Here is a 21,904-nt window from a genome sequence, read left to right as displayed (position 1 = left end):
CAAAAAGGCGGGGACACAGGTGCTGACAATTAGTGTCAACTACACAGGTGCACACAATCGGGATCAGGGAATACAAGAAAACAGAAACATAGAGGAAGGAACCACGAACTGAAACGGAAGGGATGACAAAATAAAACAGGAAGTGAAGTCACGACACAGACAAGACAGAAATCCGGAAAATAAACATGACCGCATGACATAATCCCCCCCCCCAGGGCCGGATCCCAGCAGCCCAGGAGCCTCAGGGTGAGTTGCATAAAAGTCCTCAAATCGCCCTGGGTCCAAAATAGAACTAGGCGGCACCCATTGCCGCTCCTCAGGACCATAACCCTCCCAGTCCACCAGGTACTGCCAGCCCCGGCCCCTTCTGCGCAGGTCCAACAGTTCCTTCACCGTGTAGGCAGTCCCACCCCCTACCGTCCGCGGAGGCGGCGCTGGATCTGGCACCAACGGACTGTCCACAGCCGGCTTGATCTTCCCGACGTGAAAGGTGGGGTGGACTGCAAGGGACCTGGGCAAGCGGAGACGCACCGCGGCCGGGTTCATGACCTTGGAGATGGGGAATGGACCCTCAAAGCGAGGTGCCAGCTTCCTGGAGTCCCCCCGGTTGGGAAGATCCTTGGCGGACAGCCAAACACGTTGACCCCGCTGGTACACGGGCGCCGGACGTCGCCTTCGGTCAGCCATCCGCTTGACACGGTCCCCCTGGCGGATCAGTGTGGCCCGCGCCGCCGACCAGATACGACGACATCGGCGCACCAAGGCGTGGGCCGAGGTCACCGTCACCTCCGGCTCACTGTCAGGGAAGACTGGGGGCTGGTAACCATACACGCACATGAACGGCGACATACCTGTAGCCGTGGTGGGCAGGGAATTATGGGCATACTCCACCCAGGTGAGATTCTTGCTCCACGAGGAGGGGTTTTGGGAAACAAGGCAGCGGAGGCCCGTCTCCGACTGCTGGTTGATGCGTTCCGTTTGACCGTTCGCCTCTGGATGATAGCCCGATGTGAGACTCACGGTTGCGCCTATGAGCTTGCAAAATTCTTTCCAAAACCTGGATATGAATTGGGGACCCCTATCTGAAACAATGTCCTTTGGGAAACCATGAATCTTGAATATGTGGTCCATCATTACTGTTGCCGTTCGTTTAGCGGACGGCAACTTGGGTAGAGCGATAAAGTGAGCCATCTTAGAGAATCTGTCTACAACAGTGAGTATGGTTGTTCGCCCGTTTGAAGCTGGTCGCCCTGTGACGAAGTCCATGGAGATCTCGGCCCGCGGACGCGATGGAATGGGGAGGGGGTGCAGCAGGCCCATACGGGCGCCGTGGGAGTTCTTATTCCGGGCGCAGACGGGACAGGCTGAGACGTATTCCTTGACGTCTGCCCCCATGGAGGGCCACCAGAATCGCTGCTGGACGACAAACAGGGTTCTGCGCATGCCCGGATGACAGGAGAGTCTGGAGTTGTGAGCCCAATGGACAACTTGGGACCGTAATTGTTCGGGAACGAACAGTCTGTTTTCAGGGCATCCACTAGGGGGTGGTTTGTTGCCATTGGCCTGATGCACCAGGCCTTCGATAGGCCAGGTCACTGCTCTTACCATGCAACGAGGAGGCAGAATGGGTTCGGGCTTCTTGACTTCCGGACCTGGGCTGTAGACACGGGAGAGCGCGTCAGGCTTGGTGTTCTTGGATCCCGGTCTGTAAGACAGAGTAAAGTTAAATCGGTTGAAAAAGAGCGACCAGCGGGCTTGGCGAGAATTCAATCTCTTGGCCGTCTTGATGTATTGTAAGTTTTTATGGTCTGTCCAGACCAGAAAAGGCTGCTGTGCTCCCTCCAACCAATGTCTCCATTCCTCTAAAGCCAGTTTTACCGCCAACAGTTCGCAATCTCCCACGTCGTAGTTCTGTTCGGCTGGCTTCAGCCGTCTGGACAGGAACGCGCACGGATGGAGCTTGTTGGCACTCTTGGCCCTCTGGGATAGAATGGCTCCTATCCCTTGATTGGAGGTGTCAACCTCCACCACAAACTGTCGTGACGGGTCGGGAAGCGTGAGGATAGGAGCGGAGCTGAAGCGGTTCTTCAGCTCCTGGAAGGCTGCCTCCGCTTCTGCCGACCAGCAGAATGGAACCTTAGGGGATGTTAGAGCATGCAGGGGAGCCGCTGTAGCACTGAAGCCTCTGATGAACCGCCTATAGAAATTAGCAAAGCCCAGGAATTGCTGCACTTTTTTGCGGGAGTCAGGGGTAGGCCATTCAGTTACCGCGCTCACTTTTGCCGGGTCCATCTTTACTTTGCCAGGGGCTATGATGAAACCAAGATAAGATACGGTGTTTGTGTGAAATTCGCTTTTCTCAGCCTTAACGTACAGTTGGTGGTCAAGGAGGCGTCGCAGAACAGTCTCGACGTGAGACTTATGGGTCTCCAAATCCGGGGAATAAATCAGAATATCATCTAATTATACGTACACAAATTGATCCAAACAGTCCCTCAGTACATCATTTATCATGGCCTGAAATACCGCAGGGGCATTGGTGAGGCCAAATGGCATTACTAAGTATTCAAAGTGTCCCCGATGTGTGTTAAAACCCGTCTTCCATTCATCCCCCTCACGGATGCGCACTAGGTGGTTCGCGTTGCGCAGGTCTAACTTTGTGAACACCCGGGCTTGCTGTAGTTGGTCGAAAACGGTCGACATCAGGGGAAGAGGATACCGTTTTTTTATCGTGATCTGATTGAGGGGGCTGTAGTCAATACAGGGACGTAGGGTGCCGTCTTTTTTGCCCACAAAAAAGAAACCCGCACCCGCAGGAGACGATGACGGTCGAATCAACCCTGCTTGAAGAGAGGCGTCTATATAATCGTTCAGGGCCTGCTTTTCGGGTCCCGAAAGGGAATAAAGCCTCCCCTTGGGTATGGTTGAGCCCCAGGAGTTCAATGGCGCAATCATACGGACGGTGGGGGGGTAGGGAGGTAGCCTTGGCCTTGCTGAATACTTCGGCCCATTGGTGGTAACACGCGGGGACCCTGGTCAAGTCTGGGGTTTCTGAGTCTGGAGCAGAAGGAGCAGAGAGCGGGTTAAATTTGATACACGAATCTTGACAGTAGGACCCCCATCCCATTATTTCCCCTGATCCCCAGTCTATAGCAGGGTTGTGGCGTTGAAGCCATGGATACCCGAGAATGAGGGGGTTCATAGGGGAGGTCACGACATGTAGTCGTATTTTCTCATGGTGGGGCCCAAAAGACAGCGAAACAGGTTCTGTTATGTGTGTTATATCGAAAAGTGCCTGTCCAGTGAGTGCCTTGGCGTTCACGGGAGTGTTTAGCAGTTCAGGTTTTATTCCCCATTGTCGAGCAAATGCCCAGTCTATCAAACTTTCATCAGCTCCTGAGTATATTAGCACGTCAAGTTCTATTTTTTTTCCCAGCTGCGTAACCATGCCCTTGGGGAGACCGCGCCCCGGGGACAGAGCAGCAGAGAAGGCGCTTACCCTCAGGGTCCTTCTCACTGGGCAGGAGAGGAGGAGGTGTCCGTGCTCACCGCAGTAGTAGCATCTACCTTCCTGGCGTCGTCGTATCTTCTCCTCCTCTGTCAGTTTTGCTCTGCCCAACTGCATCGGTTCCGACTCCTAGTGCTGCCGATCACCGTCCGACCTGGAGCGGGTCGCCTCGAGGGCGGAAGGAATGGCTACTGGCACGAAGGCGGGGGCATTCCTGCTTCCTCGGTGCTTCCTCCACTCTTGCAGCCAGTTGTCGGTGCGGATAGCCAGCGCGATGAGGGCGTCGAGATCGGTGGGAAGATCGAGGGGAATTAGCTGATCCTGTATGGATCCGGAAAGGCCTCTGAGGAAGATGTCATACAGCGCCGTCGCATTCCAACCGCATTCCGCGGCCAGCGTGCGGAAACGGATCGCGTAATCTCCGACGGTCTCTTGTCCCTGGGATATCTGACAGAGTTGCCGAGCCTTCTCTCGGTCAGCGGAGATTGGGTCGAACACCGTACGCAGAGCCCCGACAAAAGCGGGGAGGGAGCGACAGGAGATGGAATCCCTGGCCCATTCTGCTGTGGCCCACGTACGGGCCCTTCCCGTCAGGTATGATACCATATAGGCAACCTTGGAGCGTTCGGTGGGGAAATCCGCCGGGGACCGCTCGAAATGCATCTTGCACTCAGTAATAAAGGCCCGGCTAAGACCGGGTTCGCCGGAGTAGCGTTCTGGAGGGGCCAGTCTGGCACCCCAGGTCATGGGAGCTACGGCAAGGGGAGTCACGGGAGAAGCAGCGGATGGGCTGGAGGACGCTGCTGGTCCCGTGTTTAAAAGAGAGAGCACGTCCTGCATTTGTTGGCCAAGCTTCCCTACCTGGGCGGCGACCGCCCCTCTGAAGTCTTCTTGGCTCCTTGCGAGCCCTCGGACCTCCTCGCCCAAATTGCCCACTTCCTTGTGGTGCTGGGCGAGCTGTGAGGCCTGGTAGCGCACTGCGGCGCATAGGTGCTCCGACTCTGCCGAGTCCATGTCTGGCCAGTGAGTACTGTTAGGCTGGGAACAAGGCGGAGGACTCAGATGCAGAGTCTTTCTTTTCACAGATTTATTCCAACAGAAGGATGACCAAAAAGACAACTCAAAGCGCCTCTTGCGAGGGAAAAACATCCGGCAAAAGTCCAAACAAAAAGCGTCGCACTCGGGCGAGACAAAAAGGGCTATGGGGAAAAAGGCACTAACAAAAAGCGTCGCTCTGAGGCGAGACAGAAAGGAGGAATCTTACTAGGTAGTCGTACGGCAAGGAATCGCTGGTGGTCGGGACGAGGCAAGACACACTGGCACAAGACAAGGGGAAGACACGGACTAAACACACACAAAAGGGCGGGGACACAGGTGCTGACAATTAGTGTCAACTACACAGGTGCACACAATCGGGATCAGGGAATACAAGACAACAGAAACATAGAGGAAGGAACCACGAACTGAAACGGAAGGGATGACAAAATAAAACAGGAAGTGAAGTCGCGACACAGACAAGACAGAAATCCGGAAAATAAACATGACCGCATGACATCATCTCCTTCAAGAGCTAGAGATTTACCGTTCTTATTTCCCATCTTAATTTTTAGTAGTTTTAGTTTTTCCAATTTTTTTAAAAGTTTTTTTTCTTTGAGGATCCTCAATGCAGGTTTAAATTCACCTTTCAACAAATTACGAGCCTGTGTTATTGCCGTGGATCAATGCTAGAACTACCATTTAGTCAATTTATCCTACCAGTCACACTCTCAACCACACAACTTTCATGCAAATAGTTTGGAAAAACTGACAAAAAAAAAGAATCTACGCCCTTCTTCAATTAAGAAAAAGAAGCTCTTTTTTTCCCCTACCCCGTTTCTTTCACTGGGAGTCATACCCAAGCTGTTCTTTGGCCGGAAAAATGGACAAAGAAAAATATACGCTCTTCTTTGATTAACAAAAAAGAAGAAGCTCTGTTTTTCTTAGCACGTTCTTTCCACTGGGACACTAACCCAAGCCCGATCCCTTAGCTTGGAAAAACATACAAAGAAGAATTTACGCACTTCTTCGATAAACGAAAAAGAAGCTCTGCTTTTCTTAGCCTGTTTCTTCCACTGGGACTTAAACCTAGTATATCTCGTGCACCTCTACTTTTTACGCGTTTCACATCTTTTACTTTAGGGTTTTTACTTACATGTCCCCTGGTTCGTTGCACTACCGGATCCCGTCAATCCACCTCTGTCAAACGAAGGCAGAACTAAGATCAAACCTGGGCAAATTACGGCCCGCGGGCCACATCCGGCCCTTTGTGCGTCCCTGTCCGGCCCGCATAAGGCCAATCGTAATTTAAAAAAAATAAAATAAAAATTGTGTCGTGCGTACAACTGTTTCGCTTTTATTTTGCATGTGAGCTGTGCGTGTGGGTGAACAGCGCGAAGTAATGCTGCCCTCAAAATGTGTGCTAACGCGAAGAAAAGAAAAGTTGACAAGGAGCGCCGTGTTTTCAACAAGACATGGACTGCCAAGTATTTCTTTACAGAAATGAAAGGTAAAGCCATGTGCCTGATTTGTGGTACACAGGTCGCTAATTTGAGTCGCCACTACACGACCAAGCATGAGAAAAAATACATGTGTCTGATAAACAGGGCGCATCAGAGGCTGATGCATTGCTAGCAAAACTGCAAGCCCAACAAGGACTTTTTATCAAACTTCACACCCAGAGATGGAGCGGCTTTGTCATTTTAGGAAAAGTTAAAGAAGTTAAGAATAAATTGTACCGATTAATAATTGTTTTTTTTATTTCACCTTTACACCACAATTTCACATAGCTTAATATAAAGATAAACATAAGAATTGTATTCTTCTAATTACAGCTAGTACCACCAACCCCAAGAGGACAGCCACCACCAGGCTCAGCAGACTACCATCACCAGGCTCAGGAGGATAGCCACCACTAACCCCAGTGAGTTGGCACCACCAGCCGCCCTAGGAGGTCATCTGACACCGGGTTGAGTGGGATAGCATCTCCAGCCCCAGGAGGAAAGCTACCATCAGGTATAGGTTGATATTCAGGATGGAGTTGAAATTGCTCCAGAAGGACATGGAGGAGCTGAAGCTATCAATGGAAGTGATGTCTTCAACTCTTGAAACCATAATGAAGCAACAGGCCATTATTACAGAGCTGATGGGAGAGGTGAAGCAGCTCAAAAAATTAAATACTGAACAAAATAAGAAAATTGTCACCCTGGAAAATAGATTAGACAACTTGGAGCAGTATTCCAGAATGAGCGATGTCATCATCACCGGCTTAAAGATTAAACCACGAAGCCACCAGCAGGCTGTGAAAGGCCTTGCTTCAGAGGACTATCCTGAACATGAGGAGACAACCGAGGAGCAGGTAAAATCTTTCCTCCACAGCAAAGACATCGTCATTGACACTTACAATATTGAGGCATGCCACACTCTGCCAACGAGGAGTCTAGATAGCAAGATACCACCTATAATTGTCCGTTTTACAAATAGGAAAAGTAAGATAAATTTACTCAAACAAGGTAGGAAACTAAAAGGCACGAACGTATACATGAATGAACACCTCACCAAGAAAAATTGTGAAATAGCTAAAAAAGCAAGAGCTCTTAAGAAAAACGGTAAAATACAGTCCACTTGGACTGCAGGTTGTAAGGTATTCATCAAACCTGTTGGAGCAGCAGAGAGTTCTCATGGTTTCTGCATTAGTGCCATAGAGCAACTTAAGCGGTATGAAGGAGATCAGTAACCTGTACATCATTACGTAGAACCTCAAGTTGTGATACTTTTATATCATGGAAGGTAAAAAACCTGGTGAAATTATCAACCTATCATGAACAGTACTGACAAATGCCTTTCCTTTCCAACTGGTCTGTTTAACAAACAAGCACTGATAGCTGAAAATGAAGAACTTGATTTGAAAACATATGATTACACTGATCATAAGGGATTTGATATAGAGAACAATATTGATCCTGTGAATAACTTCTTTATCAACTACAATCAAACGAACTGTAAATACTATACTGTAGAGCAATTTAGCGAGAATGTAGCAACAAATAGGGCAATGTCAATTATACATTTTAATAGTAGGAGCTTGAAAGCAAACATCTCTAAGATCAAACAATGTTTAAAAGATATGAATAATCCGTTTACTGTTATTGCAATATCTGAAACCTGGTTAAGTTTAGTTTAGTTTAGTTTATTGTTTAGCACAAATAACAGTGCAAGGAGGGAGACGAAGCCTAGGGCTTCTAAGAAGCTCCACTCCTGTTATATATACAAACAAAGTGCAGAAACAAACAAAGTGCTGTGCAGTCAAATGTCATTCAAGTGTTTAAGAAAAGAAACAAATATATATATATACACAAGTAAATAAACAAAAGCATAACAAAGCTAAATATTATTTTTTTTCATATTTATATATGCGAGTGTGTATGTATACATACATAAACAGATACATGATACAAAAATAAGAAACAAGCGAAACAGAATAGACACTTATCGATGTTGAAGCAATCAAAGAGATACCAGATAGGAATAGCTAAAAGGGAACAGAAGAACTGTAAACAGAAAATAACAAAACAAAACAAGGAAGAATCTGAGTCAAAATTGTGGATTAAGTTTATGATCATAGTCTGGATCAGCTGAGTGCGGTGGAGTAATTATGGACTGGTAGGATCATGAGTGGAGAAGGTGGTGTTTCAGGTGCTTTGTAAAAGCAGCTTGTGCAGATATGGATCGGATATGGATTGGTAGCTTATTCCAGAGTGAGGGCCCTCTAAAGTGGATATTATATTGATGGCGTGATGTTCGACAGAAAGGTGGGTGAAGATTGTCCCTCTGACTTGTTGGATAAGAAAAGAATGAAAGTCTGATGCAAATGTGAAGAAATTATGAAGAGTGGCTGGAAGACTGTTTCCTATATATGTATATGAATGTTTACTTTATCAATTGGCAGTAATGAATAATTCAGCATAGTAAGTTTGTTTGCTTTTCCTTAGTAATACTGTAAATTTATTTTTATATTTCTTGTATGTTTCTATATTTATAGGAGTGGGATTTGCAATAGATTTTCTATAAAGTTTATTTTTTTTACGTGAAGATTTTTTTAGTTCATCCGTTATCCATGGTTTCCCTTTGGAGTTATTTTTACGATTAGAAATTAAAGGAAATGAGGACTCTAATGCATTTGTGAGTATTGTTAGAAAGGAGTGATTGGCTTTGTTGACATCTTGCAACAGGATAACCTCATCCCATGACACAGAGTTGATGATAGATATAAAAGATACCATGTTTTTTTAAAGGAAGATCAGTCGGAAAAGATTGACATAGAGGGGTATGAGAGTTGTACATTAAATAGGATGGGAAAAAGATGCGGAGGGGTTGCTCTATTCATAGACAAAAACTATGTGTAAGATAGTAAGAAATATGTCTCAAGCAATAGATAATCTAATGGAATGTATTACTGTTGAAATAGAAATGGAATCAAAAGACATTCTGGTAAGCTGTGTATACAGATGTCCAGGTTCAAGTATTGAGGCATTTAGTGAACTATTATCAAGAATGTATGAAAGAAAAATCAATACGAAAATGGTCTATGTCTGTGGTGATTATAATATAGATCTACTGAACCCACTTCAGCTGACTCCAATAACAGAATTCATTAACTTAATGTACAGTATGAGTCTTTACCCTGCAATAACTCGTCCGACTAGAATCACATCTCACAGTGCCACTATAATTGATAATATATTTACAAATGTGATTGAAAAGAAAGTAAAAACTGGACTGATAATAAATGATTCAAGCGACCACCTGCCAGTGTTTGCGGTGATCCAGAACTGTACAAAGAAAAAAAGGATGCTATAGCTTTTAAAATGTGTAGAATGAACTCTGGTAATTCAATTAACTCATTCAAAAATGATCTTCTAAAACAAGACTGGAAAAAGGTATATGTGGGTGATGTAAATGAAGCCTACAACACACTCATGGCCATTAAGTCAAAGTCAGCTTTATTGTCAATTTCTCCACATGCCAAAGACACACAAAGAAACCGAAATTTCGTTCCCCCCTATCCCACGGTGACAAGACATGGCTCACAACAGACAAACAAGTAAACAAGTATAACAAAAGCGTGCTGAATAAATAATGAATAAATAACACAACAATAAATAAATAAATAAGAGGAGCAGAAAAAAAAGGAGCAAGTGCGCATACAGCAGACATTCGCGAAAATAGCGCAACAGTGCCGCACGCTACGCAGAAGGGGGTAGCGAGTTCAGGGCCCTAACAGCCTGGAGAAAGAAGCTGTTGGCGAGTCTGGTGGTGCGGGAGCGCAGGCTCCTGTACCTCTTCCCAGAGGGCAGAAGGTCAAACAAAGAGTGAGCCGGGTGACTCACATCTCTAGCAATCGAGGTTGCCTTGCGGGCGAGATGGGAGGTGTAAATGTCCTTCAGGGAGGGGAGCGAAGCACCAATAATCTTACCAGCCGTATTCACTATGCGCTGCAGGGCCTTCAAGTTCTGTTCAGTGCAGTTACCACCCCAGACAGCGATGCAACTGGTGACGACGCTCTCAATGGTGCCACGGTAGAATGTAGACAGGACTGCCTGAGGAGCACATGCACGCCTGAGCTTCCGCAGGAAGTACAGGCGGCGCTGAGCTTTCTTAGCCAGTGACGAGGTGTTTGCGGACCAGGAGAGGTCCTCACTGATGTGCACCCCCAGGAACTTGGTGCAGCTCACCCTCTCCACCACAGCACTGTCGATGATCAGCGGCTGGTGTTTTGCTTGACCCTTCCGGAAGTCAACAACGATTTCTTTGGTCTTGCATTACAGAAAATAAAGAACTTTATCACAATATTCAAATTTTATCAGACAGTCCTGCACGTGTAACTCGTATCACATTGCCAACTTTACCCCTGAACAGGAGGAAGACGAAGATGGCTGATTGTGTGGCAGGTGTGTTGTGTGACCCTTCCGGAAGTCAACAATGATTTCCTTGGTCTTATTGACGTTCAGCAGGAGGTTGTTGTCCCTGCACCACGTGGTCAGAAGGTCAACTTCCGACCTGTACCGAGTCTCGTCGCCCTTCGTGATGAGACCCACCAGAGTCGTGTCGTCAGCAAACTTTCACTATGCGGTTGTCGCTGTAGGTCGCAGTGCAGTCATGCGTCAGCAGGGTGAAGAGCAATGGACTGAGCACGCAGCCCTGGGGGGCCCCCGTGCTCAGCGTGATGCTGGCGGAGATTTTGTCGCCAACACGCACCACCTGAGGCCTCTGACAGAGGAAGTCCAGTAGCCAGTTGCAGAGGGAGGTACTGAGGCCCAGCTCGTCGAGTTTGCAGATGAGTCGCTGCGGCACAATGGTGTTGAAGGCAGAGCTGAAGTCCACAAACAGCAACCTCACATATGAGTCCTTTCTCTCCAGGTGGGTGAGGGCCGAGTGGAGGGCAGAGCAGATGGCATCCTCAGAGGACCGCTTGGCACGGTACGCAAACTAGAAAGGGTCAATGGTGGGGGGGAGAACGGACTTGATGTGCTCCATGACCAGCCGCTCAAAGCACTTTATGATGATGGGCGTCAGTGCCACAGGGCGGTAGTCATTGAAGCAGGACGGTGCAGGTTTCTTCGGCACAGGAACGATGGTGGCAGCCTTGAAACACGAGGGGACGATGGCCTGCTGCAGGGAAACGTGAAAGATGTCCGTGAAGACACCCGACAGCTCCCCAGCGCAGTCCTTCAGCGCTCGACCCGGGATGTTGTCAGGGCCTGCCGCCTTACGGGTGTCAATAGCGGCAAGCGCCCTCCTCACACCGTCGGCAGAGAGGCGCAGGGGCTGCTCGTGTGGGGGGGGAGTGGTCTTCAGCGGGCAAGTGCTGTTCTGGGCGTCGAAGCGAGCAAAGAAGCGGTTCAGATCGTTCAGCAGACGGACGTCGCCCTCACAGCCCCTCGGCGCGGGCTTGTAGTCCGTGATGGTCTGAATGCCCCGCCAAAGGCTACGTGCGTCGCCTTTATATCTGAACTTTATGATAAAAACTGTCCTCTTGTGAGGAAAGCGGTCAAACACAATTCAGTGGAAAAACCATGGCTGACAAAGGGAATCTTAAACGCCTGCAAGAAAAAAAAAACTGTTATACAAAGATTTCCTAAAGATAAGAACAAAAGAAGCTGAATTAAAATATAAGACCTATAAAAACAAATTGATCAAAATAATGAGAAACAGTAAAAGGAACTACTATAGCAAGAAACTGGAGGAAAACAAGAGTAACAAAATAACAACATGGAAAGTGTTAAATGAAATTATTAAAAACAGAACTGGAAAGCCAGGATATCCTTCTTACTTTGTAAACAGTAACAATATAACTATAAATGAACTTGCAATGATTGCAGAGGAGTTTAATGATTACTATGTTGGTATTGGGCCTACTTTGGCGGAAGAAGTACCAAAAAAAGGGAGTACAAGTGACCTAATTAAGGATGTACCCATAGCCAAAAGTATGGTTCTAAGGGGAACGGATGAGACGGAAATAATAGAAATTGTTAGCGGATTTAAAGGTAAAAAGTCAACTGATTGTAATGAAATAGATATGTCACTTGTTAAAAATATTATTGAAAGTGTGGTGAAACCCCTAACACATATTAGCAACCAATCCCTGACAAATGGTGTTTTTCCGAGTGAAATGAAAATAGCTAAAATGATTCCGATATATAAAGCTGGGGACAAACACATATTCTCAAATTACAGGCCAATATCTTTACCCCCACAATTCTCCAAAATACTAGAAAAAATATTTTATAAAAGGCTTGATGATTTCATCACAAAACAAAATATTCTGTGTGACCAACAGTATGGATTTCGGAAAAATAGAACCACCACAATGGCTTTGTTAGATTTCGTAGCTGAAATAACAACAGCTATTGAAAATAAACGATATGCTGTAGTTGTCTTCTTGGATCTTAAGAAAGCTTTTGATACTGTAAATTATAAAATACTGTTAACAAAACTTGAGAGATATGGCATGCAAGGTATGCCACTCACTTGGTTAAACAATTATTTATCAAACAGGAATCAATATGTGCAATTAATGGACTTCAAATCAAAACTAAAGCAGGTAAAGTGTGGTGTTCCTCAGGGCTCAATATTAGGCCCCTTGTTATTTATTTTGTATGTTAATGATATGTGCAAGGTCTCCAGCTTACTCAAGGCCGTAGTTTTTGCAGATGATCTGCTGATCTGCTCTGTAGTGGGGACGACCTGGACCAACTACTGGATACTGTGGGTATTGAAATGGAAAAATTACAGAGTTGGTATGACACAAATAAACTTACATTGAATTTAAGTAAAACAAGGTATATTATATTTGGAAACCGTCCGACAAACACAGACAAAATTCTTACAATAAATAATATAGAAATAGAAAGAGTGAATGAAGTAAAATTTCTTGGAGTGCTAATAGATAAAAAATTAAGTTAGAAACCACATATAATGTATATCAAATCAAAGATCTCAAAATCACTGGCAGTATTGTATAAAGTAAAAGATCTTATAAACCAAACATCATTATATTCCTTGTACTGCTCCTTCATACTCCCATACATTATGTACTGTGTGGAGGTGTGGGGCAACACATACAAAACAAACACAGATCCAATCTACATTCTACAAAAAAAAGCAATACGACTTGTAAATAATGTTGATTACAGAGAACCATCTAACCCTCTTTTTGTAAAACTGAATGCACTGAAATACAATGATCTAGTCGATTTTAAAACCATCCAACTCATGTACAAAATAAATAATAATCAATTACCAAACAGTATCCAGAGGTTGTTTGAGTGGAGGGAAAGTACTTATTATTCAAGAGGAACACTTATGTTTAAAAGAGATTTGGTGAGAACAACTTTAAAGGTGCATTGTATAACAGCTAAAGGTGTGGAATTATGGAACACCAGCAGTGACGAACTAAAGAATTGTAGTACTTTACCTCAGTTTAAAAACATGTATAAAGGCAAAATACTGCTGGGATACCGTAGCATGCTGTGAGGTGTTTAAACTGCTTTTGTATTTATCTAAAGGAGGTGTATGTATGTATAAGTGTGTGTATGTATAATATCTATATGTATGTATGTATGTGTGTGTATATGTGTGTGTATATGTATATATGTGTGTAGTATGTATGTGTATATGTATGTATGTGTGTATGTATGTATTTGTACATGCATGTATATATGTATGTATATATATATATATATATATATATATATATATATATATATATATATATATATATATATATATATATATATATATATATATATATATATGTATATATGTATATGTATGTATATGTACGTGTATGTGTGTATATGTGTATGTATATGTTTATATATATATGTATATCTTTAACATAACTGAAAATGGACAAATCTTGACGGAATCAAGCAAACGTGGTTACAAGGGGTAGAGCTAGATAAACCTAGGCTTCCTTCTACTACCTTTTGAACAAATAAGATTTTTATGATAAAGTGAAAATTTATAACGCAATGTTTTTTTTTTCTTTTCTTTCTTCTCTATTGTACTATGGAGTTATTATTTTCAGTATTTTTTACTTTCTTTTCTTGTATTTCTTTAAATGTTCGAAATAAACAAACAATTACCAGTACCAACTACCGTAATTTCCGGACTATAAGCCGCAACTTTTTTCCAAAATTTTGGACCCTGCGGGTTATAGTCAGGTGCACCTTATATAAGATTTTTTTTGTGATTTTTGTGATGACTTGATCACTTTTACTCTTAACACTATTATATACAGTAAAAGCTACAAAACAAACTGACAAATAACTCGTTTTCAAATCAGACGGGTAAAAACTGGTCAAATATTTTAAAAAAAAGCTATTATTAAAAGTGAAGACAATTTGCAATTCTAGTAATGACACACGAATTTGATGCACAATTTGTCTTCGCAGGCCCCATAGAATGATGTGGCGGGCCGTATCTGGCCCCCGGGCCTTGAGTTTGACACCTGTGCTCTAAACCCTTTCTCTTACTCTGCCATATCACTCAGAGATTACACAAAGCAGTGGCGCTGTTTGGACCATCTGCATTGTATTAAAACCCAATCAATCAGCATTTAAATTAAATTCTTCTGACATTTTGCTCACCAAAAACAAGTTGTAATGAATGTGAACTTTTAATGCATTTTATTCAGAAGGTTACTTTGAACCTTAAACGGCGGCGCGGCGTACTTATGGATTTTTACAGCCTCCGGCCTCCAGGGGGCGCTCTAGCAGGAAGCAAGAGCGAGACAGGCAAAGAAGAGATAATGCGCCGAAGAAGACGTGCTAGTTTGTGTTTACATTTCGCGCATCACGCGATCAAGATGGACATTACTGATAGAAAGCCTTTATACACAAACCGTCATCATGGGGGACAAAAGAAATGCATATGATGCCGCTTTTAAGCCAAAGGCAGTCGATGTTGATGACATTATCTTGTGTCTACTCTGGAGCGTACTTATGGATTTTTACGGCCTCCGGTCTCCAGGGGGCGCTCTAGCAGGAAGCAAGAGCGAGACAGACGAAGAAGAGATAATGCGCCGAAGAAGACGTGATCGTCTCGCGCATCACGCACACACCCGCATTCACACAAAGACAGGAAGCTTTTATACACAAACCGCCATTATGGGGGATAAAAGAAATGCATATGATGCCGCTTTTAACCTATACGTGTCGCTCGCTAGTTTAATATAATTTAGCGCTTCGTGCATGAATAAGATTAGAATGAACAGAACCTCTTTACACTCGAAGAAATGCATAAAACCGACGACGAAAGGAGACTGAGAAAGTCTGAGGCGAAGGATATCTAACGCTATTCCAATCGGACACTAAGGAGGAAGACTTCGATGGTTTCAGTGCACAGGAGGAAGATGAAGACGGCTCTTTTTTACTTTTACTGGTATGTTTTTTTTAACCAGCCCTGTTAGTGCTGTGCTCCCGTGTTGCTGCTGTGTTGCTGCTGTGTTACCGCCGCGTCTCAGTGACTTTGCTGCGTTATTTCCGTGTTGCTGCGGTATTACTGCCGCGTCACAGGCAGTGTTTGGAAAGAAATGTTAAGGTATGTTATTAAAGCTTCAAAAAAAAACTTTGTGTCCAGTCTTTCTTTGCTAATAACTCGCGTGCACACTTCCGCGTTGCTGCGGTACTACTGCTGCGTCACAGGCAATGTTTAGAAAGACATGTTCAAGTATGTTATTAAAACGTTAAAAAGGCTTTCTATGTACTGTCTTTCTTTGTAAAAAACTCGTGTGCACGTGCGGCTTATAGTCCGGTGCGGCTTATGTAACAAAAAAAACTGAAATACCCCTGAATTTTAGCTGGTGCGTTTTATAATCCGGTGCGGTTTATATTCCGGCAATTACGGTATTCAAAATAAATAATTTAGTGCATTTTACAATGGAAGAAAATTTAGCAAGTTTAAGTTATCGTAGGTGTGGCCCTCTGACACAACTCAGGTTTTTCATGTGGCCCCTTGTAAAAATTAATTGCCCACCCCTGCCTAAGATGCTGGCCCAGCGAAGAATTTTCTTCCAATGCAGCACGTCGTCCTCCGTCGGCCAGATGGCGGGTATGAGAGAATCCGGGTCACGGCACCAAAAATGTTAGAGTGGTGCTCACTCTAACTTATTTTTGCAAGAACTACATGGGAGACAGTATGCCCTTTTTGAACACTTGCAAGTGGAAAGTCATTCGTCACTGTGCGTACAGCGATGATCGAATGAGGTCTGACTTTGGATTCTTGCAAGAGAGTATTTATTGAGAGAAAGCAGGGTGGGGGTGACATTGGACATGTTTGTTGGTCACCTCAGCAACTGGTTAATCAGTGCGGAGGGTCCCAGCTCATTGTTTTACAAGGTCGTGGAAACAGAAACTGGTGGAGCAGATGGCATCCTCAGAGGACCGTTTGGCTCGGTAGGCAAACTGGAAGGGGTCTATGGTGGGGGGGAGAATGGATCTGATGTGCTCCATGACAAGCCGCTCAAAGCACTTCATGATGATGGGCGTTAGTGCCACGGGGCGGTAGTCATTGAAGCAGGACGGAGCAGGCTTCTTCGGCACAGGTACGATGGTGGCATCCTTGAAACACGAAGGGACGATGGCCTGCTGCAGGGAAATGTTAAAGATGTCCGTGAAGACACCCATCAGCTCCCCAGCGCAGTCCTTCAGCGCTCGACCAGGGATGTTTTCTGGGCCTGCCGCCTTACGGGTGTTGATAGCGGCAAGCGTCCTCCTCACGCTATCGGCAGAGAGGCACAGGGGATGCTCGTGCAGAGGGGGAGGGGTCTTCAGCGGGCAAGTGCTGTTCTGCACGTCGAAGCGAGCGAAGAAGCGGTTGAGCAGACGGATGTTGCCCTCACAGCTCTGCGGCGCGGGCTTGTAGTCCGTGATGGTCTGAATGCCTTGCCATAGGCTCCGTGCGTCCCTCCTGTCTTTGATGCTCCGGGACAGGTCGGCCCTCGCTGTTCTCAAGCCAGCCTCATCCCCAGCTCTGAAGGCTTTGTCCCGGGCCCTCAGCAGCCTGAGGACAGCCCCTGTCAGCCATGGCTTCCAGTTAGCCCCAGTGACGATGCATTTTGTGTCGGTCACATCATCAATGCACTTCGAGATGTAAGAGGAAACAGAGTCAGTATACTCCTCTATGTCCGTCCGATTGTTGCAAGTGGCTGCCTGGTTAAACATTCCCCAGTCAGTTGTGTCAAAGCAGTCCTGAAGCGCATCAGAGCCACACTCTCACCCGCTTGCTGGATGCTTTCACTCTTTGTCTGTATGCGGGCATAAGCACAACAGTGACATCGTCAGAAAGCCCAATATCGGGGAGGGGGGTGGCTTTGAAAGCTCCTTTATGTGTAGTGTAGACCAGGTCCAGGAAGCTGTCACCACGTGTTGGAAAATTAACATGCTGGTGAAGCCTCGGAAAAACAGACTTTAGGTTAGCATGATTAAAATCTCCAGCGAAGATGGTGAAACCGTCAGGGTGCGCCGTCTGTTGTTCACTGACAGCCAGGTACAGTTCACTAAGAGCCGTGATCCTGTCGCTTTCAATGTTGGAAGGCGGGATGTATACCGCGACAAGCAGAATCGCAGTAAATTCCCTTGGCAAGTAAAAAAGACGGCACTTAATGATCACAAACTCCGCCAGTGGCGAGCAGTGCCTGCATACAACTACAGAGTCCCGGCACCATTCGTCACGGATGTAGACACAGAGTCCTCCTCGCGATTTGCCCCCCTTTACAATGGGCCGGTCCGCTCGATAGCACGGTAGCTGCTCCAGATGCAGAGCAGAGTCCGGAATGGCGACAGTCAACCAAGTCTCAGTGAACACGAGCACACAGCAGTTACTCACTGTCCGGTTCGTAGATCTCAGCAGTCGAATGTAATCCATTTTGTTGTCCAGCGATCGAACATTCGCCAGAAGAATGGAAGGCACGGCCGGGCGAGTTGGGTTGGCCGCTAGCCTGGCCCGGACACCTCCGCGCTTGCCCCTTTTCTGCCTCCTCGAACACCGCTTCCGACGCTTTCTATCCGGGGTAAGAGTAGCAGGCGAGTCCAGCGTTGTTTCAGGCCGGAGTAGTCAGAGTTCCTTTAATGTTTCTGTTTCAAAGCTTAGAACGCTGCAAAACTTGCTTTTGCCGATGTCGAGTAGAACCTGCCTGCTGTACCTGTAGCACGACGTAGTAAGAAGAGACGAACACGTAAAACTGTCGGACAAACACTCATTAAACGAACAAAACACCGTTCGGGTGGGACAGGGAGAGGTTGCTGTGTGTGCACGCGCCACCATCTGCCATATATTTTGCTGATCGAAATAAACTAAACTAAAAAAAAAATTGTACAATTGTGTGCATGGTTAGAATTTTCTTACTTTTGGTATTTTGCTAGGCACGTGCAGGTAGAAGGGCACATTTACGCAGTAATGGGATGGAACACAGCTGACTCACACAATTAAAGCTGATCCCTTCATCCCCTTTAAAATCACCGCAGTCTTTGACATTGTGGAAGCAGAAATTGAATCACTGAGGTCTGCAAGAGACTGGGGTGCATAAAGTATATTTATAAAATGCATGAGCTCCCCTTGCGGATTATGTACTCAGTCCACCCCTACTACGCCTACAACCACCATTGTCTGGCGGAGCGAGACTTCAACCCTTGGAGTGACCAACGCTATTTCAGGGAGTCTGCAAAACAAAAACTTGGGAACGCATTGTTAATGATAAACATCCATTTTATGTTGAGAATTAGCGGACATGCAAGGTCACACGCATGCACACACACGCACGTACACACACACACACACACACACACACACACACACAAGCACACACTCGCAAACACGCATAAACCCTTTTCCCCATCGCAATAAGCCACTTGCAGATCTCCGGATGGATTATGGGTAAGGTAAAATAAGATTGTTCCATCTTGAAAATGCATACTCTACTCCTTGCTGAAAATGGCGCATGAATGACTCCCCAGACGATTAGGTGTCGATGACTTCTCCCATAAAGCTTTACGTTTTAAGATGAAATCTTTTTCCTTTATTTCTTGTTCCAAAATGGAAAGTTGATTGTATACATATTGTATGCATGTTAGTTGGTAAACGGGTGTGTCTGACTAGTTTTTTTCTTCATTATCTTGTTTGTTAGAGACAAAACAATTTGTTAAACCTGTGCCACGGCTGAAATAAGTGTGTTGATTAATGAATTGTTGGCTCATGTCCACCCGTTGGTGCTTCCTTGTAGGCAGTGCCCACAGAAGCAAACCATGTTGTGAACACTTGTACAATAACCTGTTACGTCCAAGGCCAGGGCATTGCCTAAAAAAAACAATAGAAAAGGATTTGAAGGTAAACAGTGAAAAATTAAATAAAATAAAATTTTGTTTAAGATTCAAGATTCAAGAGTTTTTTATTCGCCATGTTTGAGCGTGCCAAACAAGGAATTTGACTTCGGTAAATCACAGCCTCTGTTCAACATTTAGGTGACTAACAACAACACTCAGGACATGTGAAAAATGGAAGATATTCTCAAATATCCCCTGATCTTAAACTCCCAAAATGGCAAGGAAAAACTCAAAATTCCAGCTAGGGGAAATGAGAAACCTTGAGAAGAGACCACAGATGGGAGGGTCCCTCTTCTAGGATGACCAGGCTGCAATGGATGCAGAGAGGACACATAGTACAAACAGTGTAGACAAAAAAGGTGTGGAGAGTAGGATGTTATTGCCCAGTAATGACTCTGAGATTCTAAGAGTGGTGTGAGTTCATCAGAGCAACAGCCTCGGGGAAGAAGCTGTCTCTGTGTCTGCTGGTTTTAGTGTACAGAACTCTATAATGCCGTCCAGAGGGGAGTAGTTCAAACAGACTGCAGCCTGGGTGAGAAGGGTCTGTAGAGATGTTACTTGCACGTTTCCTGGTCTTGGACAGGTACAAGTCTTGGATAGATGGGAGGTTGATTCCAATTATCTTTTCTGCAGTCCTTATTGTCCGTTGCAGTCTGTGCTTGTCTTGTTTGGAGGCCGATCCAAACCAGACAGTGATGGAGATGCAGAGGACAGACCGGATGATGGCAGTGTAGAAGGTCTTCAGCAGCTCCCGCGGCAGGTTGAACTTCTTGAGCTGTCTCAGGAAGTACAGCCTCTGCTGGGCCTTCTTCCGGACAGAGTCTGTGGCCGGTCCATTTCAGGTCCCGAGAGTTTGTGGTTCCCAGGAACTTGAAGGTGTCTGTTGAGAGAATAGTATTACTGCGGATAGTGAGGGGTGAAAGTGGTGAAGGGCCTCGCCTGAAGTCCACTGTCATCTCCACGGTCTTGAGCGGATTCAGCTCCAGGTGGTTTTGGCTGCACCAGTGAACCAGCCGCTCCACCTCCTGTCTGTACGCAGTCTCATCACCGTTCTGGATCAGTCCGATGAGAGTGGTGTCGTCTGCATACTTCAGGAGCTTCACAGGAGAGTCACCTGCGGAGAAATCATCGGTCTAGAAGGAGAAGAGCAGTGGGGAGAGGACGCACCCCTGAGGGGCTCCAGTATTGGTGGTCCGGGTGTCAGAAGTGATGCTCCCCAGCCTCACACGCTGTCTCCTGTTGGTCAGGAAGCTGGTGATCCACTGACAGGTGGAGGCAGGCACCGCGAGCTGGATGAGCTTCTGTTGGAGGATGTCAGGAGCGATGGTGTTGAACGCCGAGCTGAAGTCCACAAACAAGATCCTGGCGTACGTTCCTGGGGTGTCCAGGTGTTGCAGGATGTAGTGCAGTCCCATGTTGACCGCATCATCCACCGACCTGTTTGCCTGGTAGGCAAACTGGAGGGGGTCCAGCAGGGGGCCCGTGACATCCTTCAGGTGGTTCAGCACTAACCTCTCGAAAGATTTCATGACCACAGATGTCAGTGCAACAGGTCTATAGTCATTCAGACCCGTGAAGGCGGGCTTCTTGGCCACTGGAACGATGGTGGAGCTCTTGAAGCACGAGGGCACCTCACACAGCTCCAGGGAACGATTGAAGATCTGTGCAAAGGCGGGCGCCAGCTGCTCAGCGCAGACTTTCAAGCAGGAAGGTGACACGCCGTCTGGGCCCGGTGCCTTCCTGATCTTTTGTCTCCGGAACATCTGGCGCACTTCCTCCTCGCGGATCTGGAGTGCGGGCGCGGCCTCTGCAAGAGAGAGAGTCGGTGACCACGGTGATGGAGGTCTGTACAGAGCAGTTGTGGGGGGAGGTGAGTATGTAGATTGTGCTGCAGGAGGTCCCGTTGTGTGGGAGGACCGATCAAACCTGCAGTAGAACCTGTTTAGCTGGTTAGCAAGCCTTGGGCTCTCCACAGTTTCTTGAAGCCCGTGATGCTCTCCAGACCTTTCCACACTATTGAGGGATCAGGATTGGCAGAAAGGTGTCTCTCCAGGCTCTCCTCATAACATCTCCTGGCTTTCCTGACCTCTCAGTTCAGAGTGTTTCTGGTCTGCTTGAACAGGTCCCGGTCACCGCTCCTGTAGGCCTCCTCCTTGACTTTGCGCAGCCTCCTGAGGTTCGGTGTAAACCATGGTTTGTCGTTGTTGTACGTGCAGAAGGTCTTAGTCTGCACACACAGATCCTCACAAAAACTGATGTATGATGTGACAGTGTCAGTGAGTTCATGCAGGTCTGAAGTTGCAGCTTCAAAAACTCTCCAATCGGTGCAGTCAAAGCAGGCTTGGAGGTCCTGCCTTGACTCCACTGTCCACTTCCTCACAGTCCTCACCACAGGCTTTAGAAGTTTTTAGTTTCTGTCTGTAGGCCGGGATCAGATGAACTAGACAGTGGTCCGAGCGTCCTAAAGCTGCAGGAG

At 46.1% G+C, this 21,904-nt stretch overlaps 2 long non-coding RNA genes across 4 annotated transcripts in view; one reads left to right on the top strand and one right to left on the bottom strand.

The window, feature by feature from the left end:
- LOC148394760 (uncharacterized) overlaps positions 1–21,904 on the top strand; it is an 88,075-nt gene that overhangs the window by 40,792 nt on the left and 25,379 nt on the right. The gene's annotated exons all lie outside the window — the stretch shown is intronic.
- Positions 9,532–15,191, bottom strand: LOC148394762 (uncharacterized). 3 transcript variants are annotated; one of them, XR_015859508.1, is made up of 4 exons: positions 14,782–15,191; positions 12,736–12,809; positions 10,020–11,646; positions 9,532–9,954 (listed from the first exon to the last, which is right to left on the bottom strand). It is a non-coding gene; the product is annotated as an uncharacterized LOC148394762 (long non-coding RNA). The 3 variants fall into 3 exon arrangements; XR_015859507.1 differs by having other exon boundaries at positions 9,532–10,359; positions 10,453–11,646; positions 14,782–15,190; XR_015859506.1 differs by having other exon boundaries at positions 9,532–11,646; positions 14,782–15,190.

Source organism: Syngnathus floridae, chromosome 7 (genome assembly GCF_059516105.1).
Source record: "Syngnathus floridae isolate MCC-2025c chromosome 7, RoL_Sflo_1.0, whole genome shotgun sequence".
Taxonomy (NCBI): Eukaryota; Metazoa; Chordata; class Actinopteri; order Syngnathiformes; family Syngnathidae; genus Syngnathus; species Syngnathus floridae.
Note: the sequence above shows the minus strand (reverse complement) of the source record. Positions and strands in the feature narration are given on the sequence as shown.